Raw genomic sequence first — 22384 nt, forward strand, 5'->3', positions numbered from 1 at the left:
TTGGGCATAGGAATCCATTTTATTTTTACAGCCCTCTTCTTGTTTTTATTTACCAGTCTATTGATATTGTCAGTGCAGATACCTCACATGTTCATTTGGTTGTAGTTCATGAAGTCCTCAGAAGCACTCAGTGAGCTCAGGTTGGGAACAGGTCACTGAGCTTAGAATAGGTGGGATTGGATAAAACTCATAACGCATTGCTTTTTTAAGCACAGTGAAAACCCTGAAATAATTCCAATGATTGCCTGAGGGATCTATTTAGAAAGTGTGTCAGTGGAAGAGGGACTGCTCAAAGTACATTTCTGTAACATAATTAAATATTGTGCTTTACTGCAATAATGTGTTTACCTTCGGATAGGGAATGCTGGCCATTGCCTCTCTGTGTGCACCCTTTTCGTGTGTTCAGGTCTGTGCATGAACCATTCCACACCATTTGACTGCTGTGCACATTTAGCAGGAAAAAGAGTACCATGTGCTAATGGTAGTGATTAGGAGCTGGCATGATATGAAGTCCATGTTAAAGGCCTTAGATAGATTAGATCGTTTAACAAGCAAGCTTGCACACTGCCTCTTTAATCCTACTGGTGTTCAAACTATAAACTATGGGGTTTAAGGCAGGTGGAAAAAACACATAGATGATTCCCATCAATACATGAATAAGAGGAGGGGCAGTCTTCCCAAACCTGTGAACAACTGTTAGGCCAATAAGCGGTATATATGATATCAGAACCACGGAAATATGAGACACGCAGGTGTTAAAAGCCTACAGTTGTCTCTCCATTGGGTTGATTTTTAGGACAGCCCATAGGATCATGATATAAGACAATAAAATGAGTACAGAGTCCAGGAAGAATGTGGAAAGAACTAGGACCAGGCCATAGGTACTGTTAACGGTTGTATCAGAGCAAGCAAGCCTTATCAAGTCTGGGTGAAAGCAAAAGGCATGCGAAAGAACATTGTTGTTGCAGAACCGCAGCTTTTTCAGAAGAATTGGCTCTGGAACGTGTATGCTTGTGCTCCTTATCAATGACATCACTCCAATTTTAAGGACATTAGGGCTGGTTAGAACTGAGGAATATCTCAGAGGATAGCAAATTGCAACAAAGCGGTCAAACGCCATCAGGACTAGAACTGAAGACTCCAAAGAGGAGAAGGATTGGAAAAAGAACATTTGTGTCAGGCAAATATCAAAATCAATTTTCTTCTCATTGAACCAGAAGACGCTGAGCACTGTTGGCAAAGTAGACAACGTCAAGCCCAGGTCAGAAAGGGCGAGCATTGATATAAACATGTACATGGGATCAGAGAGGTGTGAGTTATTCCTTATAATGAACAGAATGATGCAATTTCCTAGGACAGAGACAAGGGAAAGTGTGAAGAGAAAGATGGAAATCCAGATGTGGGCTTCCTCTGCCCCAGGAATGCCCCTCAGCAAGAAAGTGGTCCAAGAGACATTGGTGGCATTAACAGCTGTCATGTCCTGAGCAAGCCTTGTTTGAAGTCATTCGAAAATGGTCTCCTTTCTGGAAATAAACATAACATTTACATTGATTTAGGAACCTATCATTTAAATTACCACACACGTAATAAAATATCAATTTTAGGTATGACAAAACAACCTAGGTAAGATTGGATGTAGAGATCTGTGGGATGCATGCAAGAATGTCCCAGTTACCAGTAAATGCTTGATTAAAGCAAGTTACCGCAAGTTCAAACTGGGACATATTTTTTCAGCTTCAAAAATAAATACCACGACTAATTAATTTGTCCAAGTTAAATTCTCGTATAACTTTGATGAATTTTTAGATGCTAAAGAGCTCCCATTAGCTCACAGACTGTACTTGTAATTTAGGCATGGAACCCTACAAATAGCTACATAGACCAGTAAATAGTCTCAAACCATGCATCCGTCAGATTGCCACTGTCCGACTTGTGGAGCAGAGAAGGAACTACTCAGCACATGTTCTTTTTCTGACCAACCTACTCCCTAACTAGGAAGAAGTGGCTTATACCAATTTTCTGAGTCATGGGTACAAGATCTTATTCTAATGCATTCCGAATACTGAAAAATCATGTAAATACATAAGAGCACTACTGCTCCTCCAGGTAGACCAATAATATCTGGGATAGGGGGAGCAATAGAGCACATCTCCGAGTATATTGATATATCATTACAACCCATTGTACGTAATCTTCCATCATTTATAGAGGACACGAAGGACCTGCTAAACAAATTGGAGGACCTGGTATGGATGGATGATTTCCCCTTGGTAACCCTGGATGTATGCGCTCTTTAAACAAGCATACCTTCGAAACAGGATGCTACCATGTATGATCATACTCAGATGGTGCTGGAGCTCACATGCTTTGCTTTGAACAACAATTTTTTTAAACACAATGACATTTGGTATCAGCAACATTCAGAAGTGGCTATGGGTGCTAAATTCTCACCGTCATTCGCGAATATTTAGATGGGTTTCTTTGAAGAACACCATATATGGAGACAATCATGTTCACCAGAGTTGACGAATCACATCATATATTGGTGTCGATTCATCGATGATATCTTCATGATATGGGGAGGAGATGATGTAACACTGAGAGCCTTCATAGATTACATCAATTGTAACCAATATAATCTTAGTTTTACATTTACCAACAGTAACAAAAGTGTTGATTTTCTTGATGTCACCCTGTTTATTGACAGAGGAAAACTAGAGAGCAAACTATTTAGAAAGGATACCTCGTGTAACTGTATTACACGCTAGTAGTGATCACCCAGCAACGCAGACACGTGCCATTCCATTTGGAGAAATGACCAGGCTAAGACGTAATTGCAGTACTGAGAACTGCTTTCAACGGGGAAATGGTCACTCTTAAAGAACGCTTTTTGGTCAGGGGATATGATCGGTCCCTGTTAGAGAAATCCCACACTAGAATTGACAACACACTGAGATCGGGACTACTGAAACGGAAGAGTGGAAAGAAAAGAAAAACAAATGGTGATAGAATTGCTTTCATCACCCAATACAACTCGCAAAGTAAACAAGTGTTTAGAACTTTGAATAAGCACTGGCAACTTTTGAAATTGGATCATGATTTGGACACATATGTGTCCAATAAACCGCAGGTAGTGTATAAAAGAGGTAGAACATTGAGAAACATGTTAAGTCCCTCGATTATTAAAATCCCTTTGAATATCAAAACCAACATGTGGCTGCCTGAAAAACCGAAAGGCTTTTATAAATGCACCATGTGCAGTGTTTGCCAGTTTGCAGAATACAAAAAGAAGGTATTTTGTTATAATACCAAACACACTCATTACATACAGCAGTTTATGAGCTGTAATACTAAGTATTCAGTTTATTGTATAATTTGCCAATGCAATTTGATTTACATTGGCAGCACGATAAGACCGCTCAAGGAGAGAATACAAGAACATGTTAGAGCTATTCGTAATCAAAATGATAACTATCCCTTAGCAGTACATTATAAAAATGCGCATACCAATTCGGAAGTACTGTCACTGAGATTTCATGGAATCGCTGCGGCAGAGATAAATCCATGAGGCGGAGATAGAACAGCAGCTCTCAGAAAACTTGAGTCTAAATGGTTGATTAAACTGCGAGCGGTAGACAAGGGGCTCAATGTTGATCGTGAGCTGCATGTGTTTCTGCATAATTGAAAATATTCTACAATGCTGAGTTTTGTGATACATGTATACTCCATTTATTAAACACTTGATTTTGTGTGGGGTTGTTGATATTTGGGATATTGATGGGGACGGTTATTGATCTAAAGTTTCTATGTTATGATGGGACCATCTATGATACGTTTATAATGTTGCTGATCTGATGTCACAACATGGAAATGGTATGCTTTTACCGTTGCACAGATAGTATTTAATTGAAACTACATCAAATATGCTAATCCCATGTTATGATGTCAAAAGAAGATGTTCTTGTACAAACGGTGTCCAATTGAAGATACTCCTAAAAGAGATTGATTTTAGATCTTTTCTGTTAGGAGAATGCATTTATATACTTGTTGCGGTTGAGGCATTTCACTACCTGCTTGCAAGCCAAGCCTTTTTCATGCTCTATGCTCCTTTCCTTTGTATTATGCTGCCTCACTTGTATTTACTTGTCACTGGGTACCTTTCACACTAATGGTGTAGATCTGAGTCTGGTATCACTATTTGGAAAATACACTCTATACAATAGTTTTCGAACTTCGCGGACACTTACAGAAGTCTTTACTCTGATTTTCATCGCTACTTTAACCGGCACGACTTGACAGACTGTGTTGCCGTGAGTTTCCTAATTTGGGAACCGTATGGCTTAATAATGAGCGACATCATTTTATGAATGGTTTTTGGTGACGCTTACAGTACTTTGGTCACCGTGTGTTAGTCTTTAACTGTATAATATAATTTCACTTATTGTGGATGTGACAACGATAAACAATTGAGGAAGGTCAAAAGGCTGCCATTTGCACGCCCGTCTTGGGTTAGATGTTTGTCCTCTCTCTATGTCGTTGAACGCGTGTAAGGATATGTCGTGATTTGTAGGCAGGGTGATCCTTCCACATGTTATAAAGCGGGCGGGACGCTATGCTCGTTTGATTGGGATCTGTAAGGATAGAGGATCGGCTACATATCACGCATCTATGAGGTGAGCTCAGTGAGAATTCGAATCAATGGGTGTGTTATGTCCAAAGTGATACCGAACTTTTAATACCATCAAGAAATTTAATATTTTATGCCTTTTACTCTAGGTTTCAACGTATAATGGTTGGACCATCTAAGAATTAAATGGGAGATATATATATATATATTTGTTTTTGGGATGGACATGATATTTTCCCTTTAAATGATGGACAACGATGCTTTGATAATCTCCACAAAATATATATGGGAGAACTGTATTGTCGATCGTGAGGTGAGTGCGTTGCACTGGATACAATATAATTATGAGGTCTCTTTTCTGCTTTTTACTTTTTGTGGTCTATTGATATAAGTCGCAGATGATATTGAGGGGATTTATATATTCCTGTGAACCAACAATATTCAGTGCGCTGACTGGTTTTTTAATTACTTTGCATGTTTTATTATATTGATAGTATATATAGTCTGACGCTGAAATTATTGGGCATCTTTTGTGTGTCACGCACAACTACTAGAGAAACAGAGGTAGACTTTCACCTGATGGAAGGATCTTTAAGGTCCATGATCCCATATATAAACATTGGTATCTATGGCGTTTGAGTGAATGTATACTAAATACTAGTGGCTGGACCAATTCCTGTGAGATTTATTTTCAGACTATAGGCCAACATTTGTTGCTCTTCGTGGGGATGATGGATGGGATTGTGATGAGGCTGTTATGTTTGCCCTGGTTATTTTTTCAATGCAATTTGATAGCAGGTCCTATTACATGCTTTACTCTATACTCCTTTATCTTCCTAGAATTGACTCAGGAGCGTGTTATAGATAGACTGTGGATCCTGACAGTTATCTATTTGGGACGATTTACAATCCGGATGTTCAATTCAAAAGAAATTTTTTTTTTTATGATGGGTTCATGCTCTCTTTCGAGTATTCGATTTAGGCACAAATCTTTGGCATGTACACAAATATTAGATGAGGTATTGGTCCAATGTATCTTCAATTATTATTATATTATTCTTTTTCTATGGGTGAGCACACATTTTAGGTGTCATTGGTTTTATTATGCACTTGAGGTGCTCTCACTTGGTTCTGGCTTCCTCTTTATCTTGGTGATTCGGGACTATCATCAACTATTATTCTCATTTGTGATACATGTTTCACATATATACTTTTTAAATATTAAGGATAGGTATGGCAATATACTTATTTCATACTTATACCATATGGTTTGTCTCTGGTATTATGAAATGTTGGAATTTGTGTATTATGTTAGTTGGTAATACAGTGTTTTGTAAATTGTAACTTGTAAAGAAGATTTGTGTTGTTTTATATGAAGTGTATATAGTATATTTATTATGTTATGTTTGACATTCCAGCCTTGAAAAAGTCTTAGAATAAGACGAAACACGTGTCGGCAGACAAATCGTGTGCTAGGAGTTTTGATACTTCCTTTACTTTTATAAAGACCGCTGACCAACAAGAGGACTGACTTTTCTGGATCACTGTCTTTAAACGATATTGTTGAATTGTCTCTGTCTATTAGAAAAGGGTTATATGTACCCAGAGGATTAGAACAATTATTAATGGTGTGCTGTATATGCCTCAGTTTTTGGTTAAATAATTTAACTGTATTTGCAGTAACTCTATTTTTATTGGTAATATGGAGAGAAAGGGAGCGGTGTCTGCAAGATAGGAAAATATTTGTCCATAGTGTGTAGGTTCTAGTTCTAAGTATTTTGAAAATAGAATGTGCTAGTCACTGTATTTATTATTTTAGACCTGTGTATTTATCCACAGACATAGGCTAAATAATTGATGTGTCTGGTATTAATGTATGTGGCTTAATACACTATCCTCTCTCCTAATTTTGTATTTTTATCTTTGTTGTGTCTATTATATATGAATGTTTTATTGTGATTTTTTATGGCTTATGTATTTGCCGAATAAAGTTATCAATGAATGAATGCATGAATGAATACAAAATAATCTCTAAAGACCTATCACCTTTCTTTAAAAGTCAAGCATGGCTAATGACCTACAAGACTGGCCACTGAAAAAGACCTCAGAGTTGTAGGTTTTGGAGAAAGAGTGAGGGGGTGTACAAGAGACCAAAGCTATTGTGAGATGACTCACCCTATAAAAGTTTAGAATATGATGACTGTTTTATGGGAGGCACAGTGAAAATAAGCAACACAATTCTGAGGTAATATTTATTATTATACATTAATATGAATGATATATGTCGCAAATTGCGACCCACTCTGATTGGCTATACAGTCAGAGGCATAGTGGCCTCGTCAGTTCAGCAGACCACCAGTTTGAACACTGCTCTTAAATAAAGCAATCTTTTTATTTAAATTCCAGACCTCTTTCTTAGAAGAAAAAGAATGAAATATTTTACAACTATTTTTCAGGAGTAGTGACCATTGCTTAGCCCCAACCTACTCCTAAAAAAAGGTTTTTGTCCACATTCGCAGAGGAAAGGGGTCCCTTTTTGGACCCCTTCTCTCTTGCAAATAGATACCAACTCCTTTGATTTGTTGGTAAATATTAATGTTCTCTGACCAGATTTGCATTGCAAAATAATAATACATAACTTTGGAGTGGGTATCCCTTCCATTTTTTGCCTCTACCTCCTGTGTTTTGCTGTGTGTTGGACTCCATTTTTTGCTGGTCTAGATGCTTTGGGCACTTTGCAACTGCTGTTCAGTGCCAAAGTGCAAGTGCTCCCTTTGTAAAGTATTGTCATGGATTAATGATTCCACGATTGGCATATTTGATTTACTTGTCAGGCCCTAGTACAGTGCACTATGTGTACCCAGCCCAGGGCCTGTAGATAAAATGCTGCTGGTGGGCTTGCAGCACTGATTGTGCCACCCACAGAAGCCGCTTGTAAAATGTGACTCAGTCCTGCCATTGCAGAGCCTGTGTGCAGTCTGGGGTTGCCATCTCAACTTGGCCAGTGCACACACTTACCAGTCCCTAAACCTCCCCATTTCCTAAATATTAGGTACCCCTGTGGGCAGGGTGTGTTGTATGTAAACAGTAGGACATGCCCTGATGTGTGAGGCATGTCCTGATAGTGAAATAATGCCAATTTAATTTTTCACTATTGCAAGGCTATTGGTTCCCATAAGCCAGAATGGGGAGTTTGTTTATAACATCTTATAAACATAACTTACCCTGGGAACAAGGAAGGAAAATAAAGGTTAGAAGACCTGAATTCAGAATGTTAAGAAGCATCTTTTAGTGAGGGTGATTTTTACATTCTGTGTTCACTTTCAGAAAGTAGGTATTTTCTTGCCTAACCGTCCAGTGTGCTTCTGCTAGGTTTGTGTATTGCATGTCTGGCTTTTGGATGACAGGGGCTGGAGAAGGGCAGTGGCTCCAGAAGTCTGATGAGTCAGGGCTAGGCTGAATAGGCTTGGTCTGCATTTGGCACGGTGGGAGGGGTAGCATCTTCACCTGAATAGGGCTGTGCCTGCCTTCCACAATGATAGCTTTGCCCCTTCTGGTGTGTCTGGAGCCAGGGCTCACACATACAAAGGAGGTTGTTGTGCACTTGCAAAGTACCCCACATAACTGGCATTGGCTGGGTACAGACACTCTCTGCCTTCAGAGAACAAAGGATTTTGGTGAATAAAAAGAGGGACCCAGACTCCAGACTTTTAGATCGCTTCTGGGAAATCAAGAGGAACCTTTGCCAAGGAGAAGAGCCAGATAAGCTGAGGAGGAATACTGCCCCTGTGCTGTTTGCTGTCTGGGGCTGACCTGCAGTGGCTGCTTTCTGCAAAGGAAAGGAGAAAAGATATTTGCTGTTTGCTTTGTCTCCTGCTTGAAGAAAAGATCTCCAAGGGCTTGAAACTGAGATTGTCTCCTGTTCTGAAGTCTCAGGGACACACAGTCTTCATCACCAGCTCCCCAGAATTTCCTTGCTGGGAATTCCAACCTGCAAAGAGGTGCCTGCTGCTTTTTAGGACCTCTTGAGACTGTTTGTCGCTGGGAGCGTGGAAATCTATGAAACATCGAAGAAGCATGTCGCATCCGCCCCTGTTTTCTGACGCATCTCCGAAGAAACCGATCCAGCACCTGCCACGGCTCGAGAAATCGCCGCACAACGCATCGGGTGCAACGAACTCCGAAGTCTGGGATCACTACATCGATCCCAACGCAAGCCGGCTGTGCGGCTGCATGAAGCCACGCATCCTACCGCATTGACACATCGCATCGAGGCGCCAAGACTGTTGCATTTTTGGGGGACGCAGTAAGAAACGGACGCTTCAACTCCCCACACAGTAAGAAAACGACACATCACCTCCTCTCCGTTAAGGAACCGACACATCATCTCCCCTGCGCTGCAGTAAAGAACTGACGCATCACCTCCCCGAAGCACAAAACCGATGCATCACCATTTCCTGCGTGTAAGATCCGACGCAGCACCTTCCCTGCAGCCATTTTGTTTGCTTTATGTGACGCATCTAAGGTACCTTTGAGAAAAGTGTCACATTTACAACCTGCATTGAACTGAACTATTTCTACCATTTGAAAGCCTTATTTTTAGTACTGTATTGTGAATTTCTGTCATTAGGTCTTGTTTTGGTTTAGATAAAGATTACTTATTTCTCTATACTGGTGTGGTGTTCATTTGTAGTGTTTTCACTATGTTACTGTATGTGTTCACAAATGCTTTACACACTGCCTCTGAGATAAGCATGTCTGCTTGTGCCAAGCTACCAAGGGGGTGAGCAGGGGCTAATTTAGGAGCGTATCCCCCTTACATTGACTAGAAGCAAGGGTCCCTATTTGGACAAAGGTATCTACCACTGCCAACTAGAGACCTCCATTTCTAACATTAAGTGGATGGCTTTTGGAAGAGAAGCCCTGTACATCCCCCAATAGTTAGAAAAAGGTCCTGGGTTGTTTGTGCTCCAGTTCATATACGACCTGGCTTGGCAGCTCATGCTGGACTGATCCCATGAGCAGGATCAAGACTGATTTGCATATGGCTGGGTCCAAACTGAAGTGGCATGGTGAGCAAAAGAACAATGAATTTGGATGCTATGCCGACCGATTACAATTGGTTAGACAAATTGCAAGCTTTCCTCCCATCACCTTTTGTGTCTTCCTTATCAGGAAGGGCCAGTTGCAACTCAGTGGATGTGACTAATTATTCAGTGTGGAGTGTATCAATTTCTGTGAGTTAATTCTTAAAGTAGAGAATTTTATTTTTCACGTTTTTGATTTTTAGCATTCCATTACTACATAATTCACAATGCTTTCAGCATGCTGTATATTGAAACAACTAATGCAGAACATATTACAAGAAGAAACCACTTTAAACTAGCTAATCATAACCTAATGACAGAGTTAGCATTGTGACATTGTGACCTAAGAAATACCTACAGAAAAATGAGAAGCTGGCGGGAGAAATTGATGGAGAATATAATTAAAATTAGGGAGAGAGGTCAGTGAAAGTTTTGAGAACTATCCTAGTGAGGGGAGGACAATGAAAGTTCTGTTGGTGGAATTACATTTCAGTTAAAGCAGGAAAGAGTTATGTAATGCTAAGTAGAATAGAAATACAAAAAGGTGAGAGGCTAGAAGAGAGAAGTAATGACAGTGACACAGCATCAAAGTAAGAGTTTCGAAGACAGAGAATTTAATTATGACAAACAAGAGAAATGATGGGAAATAAAAAGCATAGCAGAGAATATTTCTAACAGTCAGTATAGCATTTGTTAGATGTGTTGTCAATTTTATTCAAAATTGTAAAAGCGATGCACCACATCTCCCTCTAGCAGTTAAGAATTCCATATGAGCTGGACCTGCTCCATAGACTGTTGGTGCGACATCTTAATTGAGAAGCTCTTCATTTACAGATTTATGTTTTATATGCTTCTTAAGATTATAACAGTTTGTGCAATCTTTAGTGTCTCAATAGATACCTAGGTCCTTACAGTTGTAGAACTTTCTGGATTATAAGGGCGTCCAGAGGTAACCAAGGAAGATCTTTGAGAACAATTGTAATGTTATCGAACCTCTTTGAGCATGAATTCAGTTTAGCCACACAATGAAGCAAAGTTTCCATGGGTGCTAGAGCAGATGTTCAAGTGCCTAGCAGAAAGGCATGCCAGAAATCACTAACATTGTACTCTGGATCCAACAGAAACAATACATTCCTCTATCTCTCAATGCCTCCACCAATACATACAATGAGAATATGAAGGCCAGTAGTAAAACTGGGAAGAGGGGAATGGGGTAAGACATAAAACAGAGACATGGAACATGCTTCTGACTTATCACTACTGCTGGACATTGATGTCTGCAGGTTGAAGTGGACATCTAAATGCAATAGAAGATCTCTTAGTAAAAGTCTATGAATGACCTTCATCTAACAATAGCATTAAAAAGGATATACCTTAACTGTACCACTGTGTAACCAACTCTCTGCGTCCTGATCAAAAAATTGCTGTTCTTGAAAGTGATAAATACCTTTATATATGTTCATTAACCCTGCTCTTCAATTGTTAAAAAAAACTGTATGTGTAGGCACAGTGGATAAAGATTTGCCCTCAGCAAAGACCAGTGTAGTAATGGTGTACTTTGGCAGAGAAAACCAAAGCAAATTAGATGGATGCTCAAAGAAGAACTTCCTCCTCATAGGTGGGAAACTGTACAATCTGTGTACTTTGAAAAGGGCGAGGCTGGATGGATTGATATTTAAGAAATGAAAACATGTTTTGTAAAGAAAATACAATCAAAAAATGGTCATTAAACTCCTCTTTCTGTCAATGTTCAGTTCACATATTGCAGTACACACCTTCAGAGTGGAACTCAAGCTAGGTCAGCATTCATAAATATGCTATACCAGACTGTTGAGTTTTTTTTCATTTTATTTTGCCTAAATGTTGAGGCCAAAATGTTAACTACCACAAACGTGCAAAGATAAATGTATACATAGGTAAGTATAGATTTATTATTCTTAACATATTTTATGTACCTTGAGAATATATATATCTTGAAAGTATGTAGATGTGGAGTTAAGATTGTTAAATCTGTACTCACGTATCTATACTCGCCTGCATGATTATCTGGTAGTCAATATTTTAACAAGAGCATTTTTGCAGATTACTATCTTTATCCTTGATGTTATGCCATACCACTCTCAAGAACTCCTTGCAGTTACGAGGATGCTTTATGACCTATCTAGAAGAAGCATTTTTAAGTAAGAAAAGTTTGTAAATTAGTAACGTGTCAATTCTAACCATGCTGATGTGTGAACATTGCATGTCATAACTAGATGAGTGTTTTTATGAATCAAGCACATACAACACTGAAGTAAGTCAATGGCCCGCTCAAAACAGAAGACCTTAATTTATAGACACACATTTGGCAGCAACATATTCACCATCTCTCCTACCAACTGATCAATAATGATTCATGAATAAGAAATTATGAAAGGATAGCTTGGGTAAGTAAGAAATAACCACAACTTGCCATAATTAACAGACCTATTTCCTTTCCATTTATGCTATCTTAACTACAGATCCTTAGTCTATCTCAATTTGCAGGCAGTATATTCCTTCCCAATATTTTGCCTAATTTTGGAATCCATTTACACTGGCAACTTACGGGCATTGCAAATGTACACCATGTCACCCGTTATAGTCTATTTATATCCCTTCCTTGCATGTTCATGTCATTGTATTTTATGAACCTACTTTGCTGTACTTGCACCCTTGATATGCCATCATTTCCTTTACACCACTGACCTGTGCGAGAACTGTCTGAACTCCTTGCTCCATCTTCTGAATCGCATCCTTAACATGTAGGCTTTCAAACAGGACATACATCTCAATTCGAACGGGATCCTTGCTTTTTTCACAGCTACGCCATACTCCTCCCTACCTCCTCAGTGTCTTGTGTCTTCTCTATGTATTTTCTTCCTCCTTGTCTGTGCTGATTTAAATGTCATCCTGCAAAGGACTGACAACCATCATCTCACCAAAGCCTTCATGAATTGTCCTCTGAAACACCACCAAAGCGGATGCCAACATGCTTGATAAGTGCCTCAGTGGATATGGCTTAAAACAATGTCACTGACAAGATTAGATGTCATAGCAACGAGCACAGCTCTATGTGCTGCTTGCACATGACACGTTGACTATGGTAAGCCGCATTATTCTGGCAAAAATAACTAACATTTCATCAATGTCAGGCAATGACTGCTCATCCACCCATCTTGCCAGATAGATTCCCCAAGTCTATGTTATACATTTTGCCACAAAAGAAGTAGCCAATAAGATGCCTCCATTGGATCAATTATATTTTCTAAACACAACTTATAAATCTTGTCTTTCCAATCCTTCTTCACACTCATCAGGTCGGAACAAAGGGGCTTATTTACAAGCGCATTGGCGGCTGTGTAATGGGCTTCCCCATATTAACAAGGCCATGTAAAGTCCCCCTGCCTGACTTTTCATGCCTGTGCATTAATATGTTTCCCTTTCACACATAACTGTGAACGGGGCGTTTCATGAGTGTCGCTGTGGGTGTCCCCACACAACATCCATGGAACTTGATGCATTCCTAGATTTACAACACTTTGCAAACCGGGAATGTGGCAGAATCTTATGCTTCCCTAGGGGAGGGGAAAGAAGGCGTAATGAGGAGAAATGCTTTTATTTCTCCTCGTTTTTTCCTTTTTATATGTGTGCATTTTGCAGCATGCATAGAAACAGGGAAATGCCTTTATTGATTGTTTTTTTGCAAAAAGGAGTCCCTTCCTGCACAAAACCAATCTTCCCCTCAGTGCAGGTACCCTTGAAAAAGTACGCAAGGGTGCCTGTGCTGGTGCACGGCTGGTCTTTTCTAAGCTGGTGCAGGTGAGAAGGACAGGAATGCACCGCAACTTGTAGAGATTGTTTTCAAGTATGAATAGGGTATGAGAAGGTAAAAAGCTCTTTAGTCCTATTAATGCTTACTAGCATACCACTGCTTTGAGAATATGTAGGGCGGGAGACCTGCAATTTGTCTGAATTTAGTTCAAAGAAAATAATAAAAAGCGGTATAAAATATTAATAAACATGAGCTCTTACCATGTGAATTGGTGACGTAGCAAGGGTTCAAAGAGCCCTAAAGCCACGACAGAAACCTGACTCCAAAGTCTATTTTAGTAGAAAAAAAACAGCCAATAATGAGCGGTGAGTATGCTCATTCACTGCTGGGCCCAGGTGCCACTGCACCTGCTGCACCATTGATATCTACTCTGGTCTCCTAACACCTACCAGGACAGAGCATCAAATACTCTGATCTCGCCAACAATCCATCGACTCATGGCTAGAAAGCACAGCACACACCGACAGCAGCTTCAGCTTGTACACAGCTTGTACACCTTGTGGACAGGGCTGTTTATAAAGCCTGTCTTCAGCTCCCCAGGGGGGCACTTTCCAGAGCCCACAGCTCTGCTCCCTCTCGTGGCCTGGCCCTAAACATGATCGCACTTCCAGCCTCCGAGGGATGTGGGTCACAAACGCAATGCAAATGAAGCCTCTGCAGACTGCTGGGTGTATGTCATCTCAACTAATATTAATTACAAGTACATGACCTCTGAACCCAATGCTCGGTGTTCTAGCACACAACTCACAGGTCCAGATGTCCAGTAGCATTTTTTTGTAATTATTCTTTTATTGACACAATTATTAGTAAGCTGATAACAGTAACCAATGGGCAAGATTTATGAATTGAACATGTGGATTCTGGACTTTTGGAAATTTGGGGTCATATACATCATTAATGGATATAGCGATTACCTAATTGCGATTCTCTGCGAATTGCAATTAGGTAACCGCTATTCCTAATTTCCAAAACTTCATGGTGGAGATTTACAAATATTTTGCACTGGGTTAGCGTCACAAAAGTGACGCTAACCAGCGCAAAATGTTTTTTTGCTATTTACTTCCCAGTGCAAAACTTGTTTTACGCTGGAAAGCACCCTCAAAGTAGTGCATAGGAGCGCGAGGCACTGCTTTGCGTTACTTTGTGCCGAGGGGGCGTTACATAGGTGGAACATGGGCATTTCCATGCAACCACCCATGCCTTTTGACGCAAAACCATATTTACCAAGATTTGTAGACATGGTTTTGCGCCAAAAGTTAACGCCCCTTTAAAGGAGGCACTAACAGGGGAAATGCTTTCTTTTCTCTGTGCTTTTCCCGCTTTGCATGCATGCTTTGCTGTGCAGCTCACATACAAAGTAGAAAAAGTATTGCATTGTGTCTGGGCATCGGGCTTTGCACAGCAAGGGTACCCTTTCTGGACAAAAACTTAGCAAGACACACGCACACACCCAAGCGCTAAGGTGTGCGCATTGTGCATGGCCGCTGAAATGAGCGCCGGTGAAAGGGATAGGTGAGGAGAGAGCCATATCTCTGTCGTACAACACAGCACAGCCTCGTGGTCGGCTGCGTTGCGTTGCATTTTTTTTGTAAATCTCCCCCATGAGTTTCATTTAGCGATTCAGAGTGCCTCACAGTTGACCTACCTCGTTAATATTCATGAGGTAGGTTGCACTTGTGACCCATGTGGTAATCGCTAAAAACACATGCATGATGGTCTGCCTGTGTTTGCTTTTAAATAAAGTAACGTTTTTTGTTTTTTAAATGTAGCCCATTTCCCTTAAAAGAAAACGGGATTTGTCTAAAAAAGAAAACTGACAAGTTTTCTTTTCATTTTTAAGAACAGACAGTGGTCCCAAGACCACTGCCTGCTCTGAAATAATGTTTATGCTACCTCTCACAAAGGGAAGGGGTCCCTTGGGGACCCAGTTCCCATTTGCAAAAGGGTTACCACCAACTTAAAGTAGGTTATAAAAAGCAAATGTTTTGTGACCAAACATTCTTACATACCTCTGCGTTTCGGTTATAGGCAGGGACGCCCTAAACATGCCCCTTCCTAATACTGAATCGTTATGTTTTCACAATTCCAAATTGTGATTCGGTAACATGTTACCGAATCCCAAATTAGAATTCATACATACCAAAATTCATTTTACTGGTTGCAAATGGCCCAATTCTGCAAATCAGGCCTTTAGCAACCAGTGAAATGCATGATACATATGGCCCTTGGATTTTAAACTTGTGACCACTGGCAATGATAGAAAACAGCAACAAAACCCCAAGATGAACACGCATAGCCTTTAATATTGCATAGTTTATCTTAAACCAGTAATGTTGGGTCCACAATGCACACATAAACTGATCCATTCTTGAAAGGCGTTAGATGGACGGTGAAAAGTGCATATACGAATGTGAAACGCAATATTTCTTTTATAGAAGAAAATACGTGTCACATAGAGGTGGAAGTTGTGGGATTGGTGCTGATGTTTGTGTGGGTGCATGGGGGAGTCTGCGCAGTAGGTTCCCCAATATTTACCATGAAAAAATGGCAGATACGCTACAGTAAATAACTGCCCATAAGACTAACAGACAGTTTAAATATGTTTTTGATATCTATGGAAACAAAATGTGAATGCAAATGATCTGGAACGTAACTTTTTTATGAAAATCCTTTCGATATCATGGGCATATGTGTCTGGAACACAGTTTTTAAATAAAAGACCATGATGACCAGGCACAGACTAAATAATCGAAAATTACAAAGGTTGAGCAGTCATTTTAGTTATAGACATAAAATCCCTGCATTCTACTAGACTTTAAGCAGACTGACCAGATAATACAACTGCAGCATATAATAACGGGTAATTAAGAAAGACTGATTTAGATCTCGGCAGACTGGTCCTGCCGCTGCTTTTTTTGGCGATCTTCCCGCAAGCCACCTTAATGGTCCACCCACCCGATTTAGACGTTGGCTGAGCACAGGAAGAAAGACAGCCGTGGTCCCACCGACGGTGCCAGGATCTGTCTCCCACGTCAAAAGTTTCAGAGGCTGTTGGAAGGAGTCCCGCCGAGGTTCTCACCATCCAGATTATGAAGTGCTTTTCCATCAAGGGAACTGTGGCAAGGAAACCTCCAAGCTTGGGGTGGTGGAAATGAAGGAAAAGGAGTGAATACACTCTTTTCTCAGGGACTCACCACCGCTTCGGTCTTCAATGCCATTGTCCAGGTGCTCCCTGTACTTCTGCTATTTGACCACAATGCTTAGCCACCCCATTGTCACCGGATTCTAAGGTAGGCTTACGTGGTGGGTTTGCATGTTCAGTCAATGGTGTGTGCATGTTGTTGGTTTGCGATGCTATATGTAAAAACATTGGCCAGCACACGTTACCTACATGTAGATATTGACATATACACAACATATATGTGTATTGAGATGTAATTAAGTAGTACTTATCTGTGTCCATGCCTTCATTACCCCTCTATGTCAGGACTCCACCGCCAGGACACCGCCAGCTCAACTGGAACATCTAAATCGGCTCGACGCAAGACTGCAATCCTGACAGTGATGGAGTCCTGCTAGCCAACAGAGAAGACAGCCGCCGCAGCGGTCTCCTATCTATTGCTGCAACATCTAAATATGGCGGGTTCAAGACCATCGACTTGACGGAGTACTTGGCACCACCCCCTCAGCCGTACGGCGGCAAGACTGCAAAGATCTAAATCAGGCCCTGAGTCCGTATGAGGAGATGAAAATGATTCTTGGAATTAATCAATAATAAACCACTGCCAGAAATGTAATACCTAATCACACATTTACCCGCTCATATGGACGTGCACAATATAATTTGGAATGACAATACGATTATGAAAGGGGATAAACTGAAGCTTCTGTTCAGAACAAAGATACTTAGATATGGTAAAGGAAACCAAGGTTTCCTAAAGCCAATGCTCTGAATATTCAGCAAACAGACAATAGGGAAATTTGCAGCATATTCACCAACACCAACGGAAGGCAAACTTCCGAAATGACCATCATATTCGCATGACCATGCTAGCCTAAGAAAGTAAATATTGCAAGTGAGAAAAAGAAATGTGACTGTCCAAAACCAACTGATAAATTATATAAAAGTGTATACACACAGATACCCAAAAAGTCTATTGCACCATAAGTTTACTTTCACAATGTGATTAGCAATGACTAACGGAGGACATGAGTCAAAATGCAAGGAAATGATGTTTAGCTTGACAAACAGACTGTCATTCCTCCATCAAGGTGGAACTGCTCCATCTCTCAGGCTGGCATTTGACTGCCCTACTTAGGGTTTAGGCTGACGGACCACCATCTGTCAAGACTGAGGAAGGACGGTCGGCTGTCCTACAGTTACCCATCATCCATTCTTCCATCCTCCTTTGATGGGCAACCTTCCATCATCGTTGGTATGGTAGACATTCGTCCATCCTATTTAGAGTTTTATGCCATCAGAGTGGGCTGGAGGGACTATTGTGACGGAGGAGTGCAGTTGTGGAAAAGGTTTTGATGACAGATGCATCCATCAACACTGTATCCATAAGCATACACCAGATCAAAATTAACTCATCCTCAACGGCTGCAACTCCCATTACAAAAGAATCTCCTCAATCCAAACAAACCATTTACCATTCACAACATGCAGCAGGATTATATATCCAAGGTGAACATTTTCAAACACGGATAGTTGTAGACATCCCAGATTCTCAATAAACAAGCTGTGATGGTGGATGTGATATTTAGGGTCGAGCCCCAGGTGTTTGGAGAACAGATCCAGACATCTTCCATGACCCAGGTAAAGTAAATGTGGGCTAGCACTGTGGATAAGGTGAATGTGGTCTGCAATATCAAACACACACAGAAGAACATATTCAAGCAACTGAAAAACCTACATGGGAGAGTCATTTCATTGCTTTCAGGACACACCAAGAGGCCTGGGAAATAGGTCGTGGGCCTCCAAGAGCCTCAGTTTGTGCTCTAGGAGGAGAAAGAATTGGATATACTTCACACTGAAGCCATCATGGAAATTCCAGGAAGAGTAGACAGTGATAAAAACAAACACTAGCTCTTTCTCAGTAAAAAAATAAACAAATCACCCTCTCTGCAGTTCTGCAAGCCTGTTCCCTAGCACAAATTTTGGTACTAATGATGGCAGCCTAATGAGACAAAAGTATGCTACCTGATGTCTTTCCCCACTCACTGCATTACTAATGTAACCAAAAATCTACCATTTTGCCACTCTCTCACACTATTCTCCTCAGCACAACTCATATTAGAAACCCTTTCATATAGGTTTAACATCACATTTTGACCACACCTCACACCCTCCCCTATGTAATGCAACATCTATCAAGTAGCTCACCTTACTGTCAATCAATCAGTCAACCAGGAGTTTATATGGCAATGCTACTTACCCGTGAAGTTCTCAAGGAGCTGAGGAGCGGGGGGTTGCTGAAAAGTCTGGGCGTGCAGGTTCAGTCAATGAGTCAGGTCTTGAGGTCCTTCCTGAATTGGGTAATCTATGGCAATTGCCTGAGGTGGAAAGGCAGGGGGTTCCAGGTCTTGGCGGCTAGGTTGGTAAAGCCTCTTCCTCTGGTTCTGGTCTTTTGGATCTGTGGGACGGAGGCCAGGGCAAGTTGGGCGGAGTAAAGTTCTCTGGCGGATACGTGGAATGGGAGGCGGTGTTTCAGATGTTCTGGTCCTGCATCACGGAGAGCTTTGTAGGCATGTTTCAGGAGTGTGAAAGTGATTGTCTTATTTATTAGGAGCCAGTGGAGTTGTCAGAGGTGTTGTGTTATGTGGCTGTGGTGTTTTGGACGTTCTGTAGTTTCCTGAGCTGGTTCTGGATGACGCTAGCATAGAGTGCATTGCCATAGTGACAGTCTTTCTGGATTCTGTGGTGATCCAACTGGATGTCTTTCAAAGCAGGACAAGTGTGTGGAAGCAGGATGAGGATACTGCGTTGATTTGGTGGTTCATTGTGAGCGAGGAGTCCTGTACAATGCCGAGGTTGCATGCATGGTCCGTAGGGGTGGGAGGGATTCTTAGTGCAGAGAGCCATCAGTAGTCATCCCAGGCTGAGCGGGCAGGTCCCAGGATGAGAACTTTGGTCTTGTCAGAGTTGAGCTTGAGGCAGCTGGCTTTCATCCAGGAAGCAAAGCCTTCATTCCGCTGTGAAATTTGATTCTGGCGGTTGTGTGTTCTTTGGTAAGGGAGAGGATCAGCTCGGTGTCGCGAGCGAAGGAGACTATTTTGAGTCTGTGGTTTCTGACAATAGACGTGAGGGGTGCCATGTAGACATTGAAGAGGTTGGGGGTCAGTGAGGAGCCTTGGGACACTCTGCAGCTCATCCCTGTAGGTTCTGAGAAGAATGGGGATAGTCTTATTCGCTCTGTTTGGCCGGTAACGAAGGAGTGGATACAGTCCAGTGCCTTGTTGCTGATGCTGGAGTCGTGGAGTCTCGTGATCAGGATGTGGTTAGACTGTGTTGAAGGCTGGCGAGAGGTTCAGTAGGATGAAGGCTGCGGTTTTGCCCCGGGTCGAGGAGGGAGCAGATGTCATTGGTGGCTGCGAGAGAGTGCAATCCCGGTGGGGTGGTTGCATTGGAAGTTGGATTGGGGGGTGTCCAGAACGTGGTTCCCTTCGATGAACTCGGAAAGTTGGGCGTTGATGGCCTTTTCGATAACCTTGGCTGGGAAGAGGATGAGGGAGATGGGTCTGAAGTTCCAGAGTTCTGTCAGGTTGGGGTCAGAATCTTCAGCAGGGGATTGATTGCGGCGTGTTGCCACTCATCAGTGAAGGTGGCAGTTTTGATGAAGCAGTTGGTGGTGCGACGGAGCTCAGGGGCAATGGAGTTGGCTGCTCTATGGAAGATGTGGTATGGGCAAGGATCCGATGGGGCTCCTGAGTGGATGCTCTTCATGGTCTTGAGTGTTTCATCTGTGATGAGCGGAGTCAGTTGAGCACAATCTGTTGGGGTGCGGCATGTGTGGTGTTGGCGGGCATTGTGGCAGGGTCTTGGGTGTCGAAGCTGTCATTGATCTGCCAGATCTTGTGGTCGTAGAAGTTGCTGAGTTTGTTGCAGAGATCGTGGGAGAATGGGACATCTATGGTCTTGCTGTTGGGCCTGGCGAACTCCTTGAAGGTGGCAAAGAGTTCTTTGCTGTTGTGTGCGTTGGCGTTTATTTTGTCTTGGAGGACCATTTTCTTTGTGGTTTTGAGAAGAAGGTCGTGTGCGTTGATGGCGGATTTGAAGATTGCATGGGTTTCTGGGATTTTCTCATTCCTCCATCTCTTCTCGAGTCATCTGCAGGTGTGTCTGGACTCATGGAGGGCAGGAGTGAACCAGCTGGCTTTCTTGGAGTTTTGCTTGTTTGGTGTCTTCTTAAGGGATGTCAGAGTGTCGGTGCAGTTGAAGATCCATTGGTGAAGGTTGCGTCCTGTGGTATTGGCATCTGTTGGTGTTCGCAGAGTGGTCATGCTGAGAAAGTTGATGAGAAGTTCTTTGATGGCCATGTTCCAGCAACCCGTGGGTGGGAGGCAGTGTGGGCGGAACCACGGGGATCACAGGTCAAGGACGATGAAGAACCAGACAACCTAGGAAAAGAAAAGAAGAGTAAATAAAAAAGGCAGAAGCAGGAGAAAAAAGAGAACGAGACAGAAGGGTAGTCAAGCAGCAGAGCAGTGACTCTCTGCCACTAGACCACCAGGGATGAGGCGTAGGCAGGACGGGCAAAACTGTTACAGTTTAGGGTCTTCTTTTATCATATTACTTCATTCTGCTTTTTTAAAAGAAAACTTATTTAACCTATTGAACTACTATATATGATTCAAATCATATGTAAAATCGAAGTTAAGGATGGGAAAAGTAATGTCATGGAGACACGGATCCATCTCACCAACTAAATAACACATTACTGAGGCACACATGATTCTCACCAATACCAGTGAACAGGTTGGGACTTGAAAAGGCACAGGGGTCCTTAGCTTTTCTTTTTTAAATTAACCCACATTCAATGCCCCATCTAAATTGAAGTGGGAATAGAATGCTGTATACATAAGTTCCTCTAGGACACTGCAAGGTGCCCTGCATCTGTTGATCAGAGTGGTACAGCGGTGTCACTCAACTGTGGCCCACCATACCTCTGATAAAAGCAGACTGAAAGCGGAAGTAACAGCGTGACCTGCTGATGCACAGAAACAGGGTGAAATGTAACAAAAATACAGTCACAGATGCTACAAAAAAAACTGAGGGGTTGAGCTGTGCTTGCATTGTGTATCTAGCCTAATACACCCAGCACTACAAAAGGAGGTGTCAGTGTTGAGTCAGGGCCTGCTTTCAGGCGAGGCAGCTGGTGCAGCCGCACCTTGCACCGAGCTTGGAGGGCGATGCGTTTAGAAATAAGTTATGAGTTCAAAATCACCTATTGCAGAGTTCTTTGTGTGTCTAGCAGTTTTCAGGCAACATTAAAAATTTCAACATATCTCTGGTCATTAATGTTCAAGCTGGAGAAAGGTTGGAGTTTTGTCTTGTGACAGGTTTGACTCATCATAAAGTAGCACAGAGGGATATTATGCCTGTTCCAAAGAACATATACTATGCAGATCACACAACTGCAGTTTAACACAGTGGGTTACTGCTTTTGTCACAGAGATCCTTTTGCTACTTGCAGTTCACAAGTTACAATCCTAGTATAGTAAAGTGAACTATGAACTGGCATTAAAGAGCTGCATGCAAACTGCATGGTGTAGGTTAGAAAGTTATGCTTTTTTCCCAGTCTTTCATTATCC

At 41.7% G+C, this 22384-nt stretch overlaps 1 pseudogene; it reads right to left on the minus strand.

Annotated features, from left to right (window-relative positions):
• Nucleotides 1-544: 544 nt before the first annotated feature.
• On the minus strand, nucleotides 545-1477 carry LOC146806178 (olfactory receptor 51G2-like; annotated as a pseudogene).
• Between the last annotated feature and the right edge of the window lie 20907 nt (nucleotides 1478-22384).

The sequence above is a fragment of the Triturus cristatus genome, chromosome 8 (assembly GCF_964204655.1).
Source record: "Triturus cristatus chromosome 8, aTriCri1.1, whole genome shotgun sequence".
Classification (NCBI taxonomy): domain Eukaryota; kingdom Metazoa; phylum Chordata; class Amphibia; order Caudata; family Salamandridae; genus Triturus; species Triturus cristatus.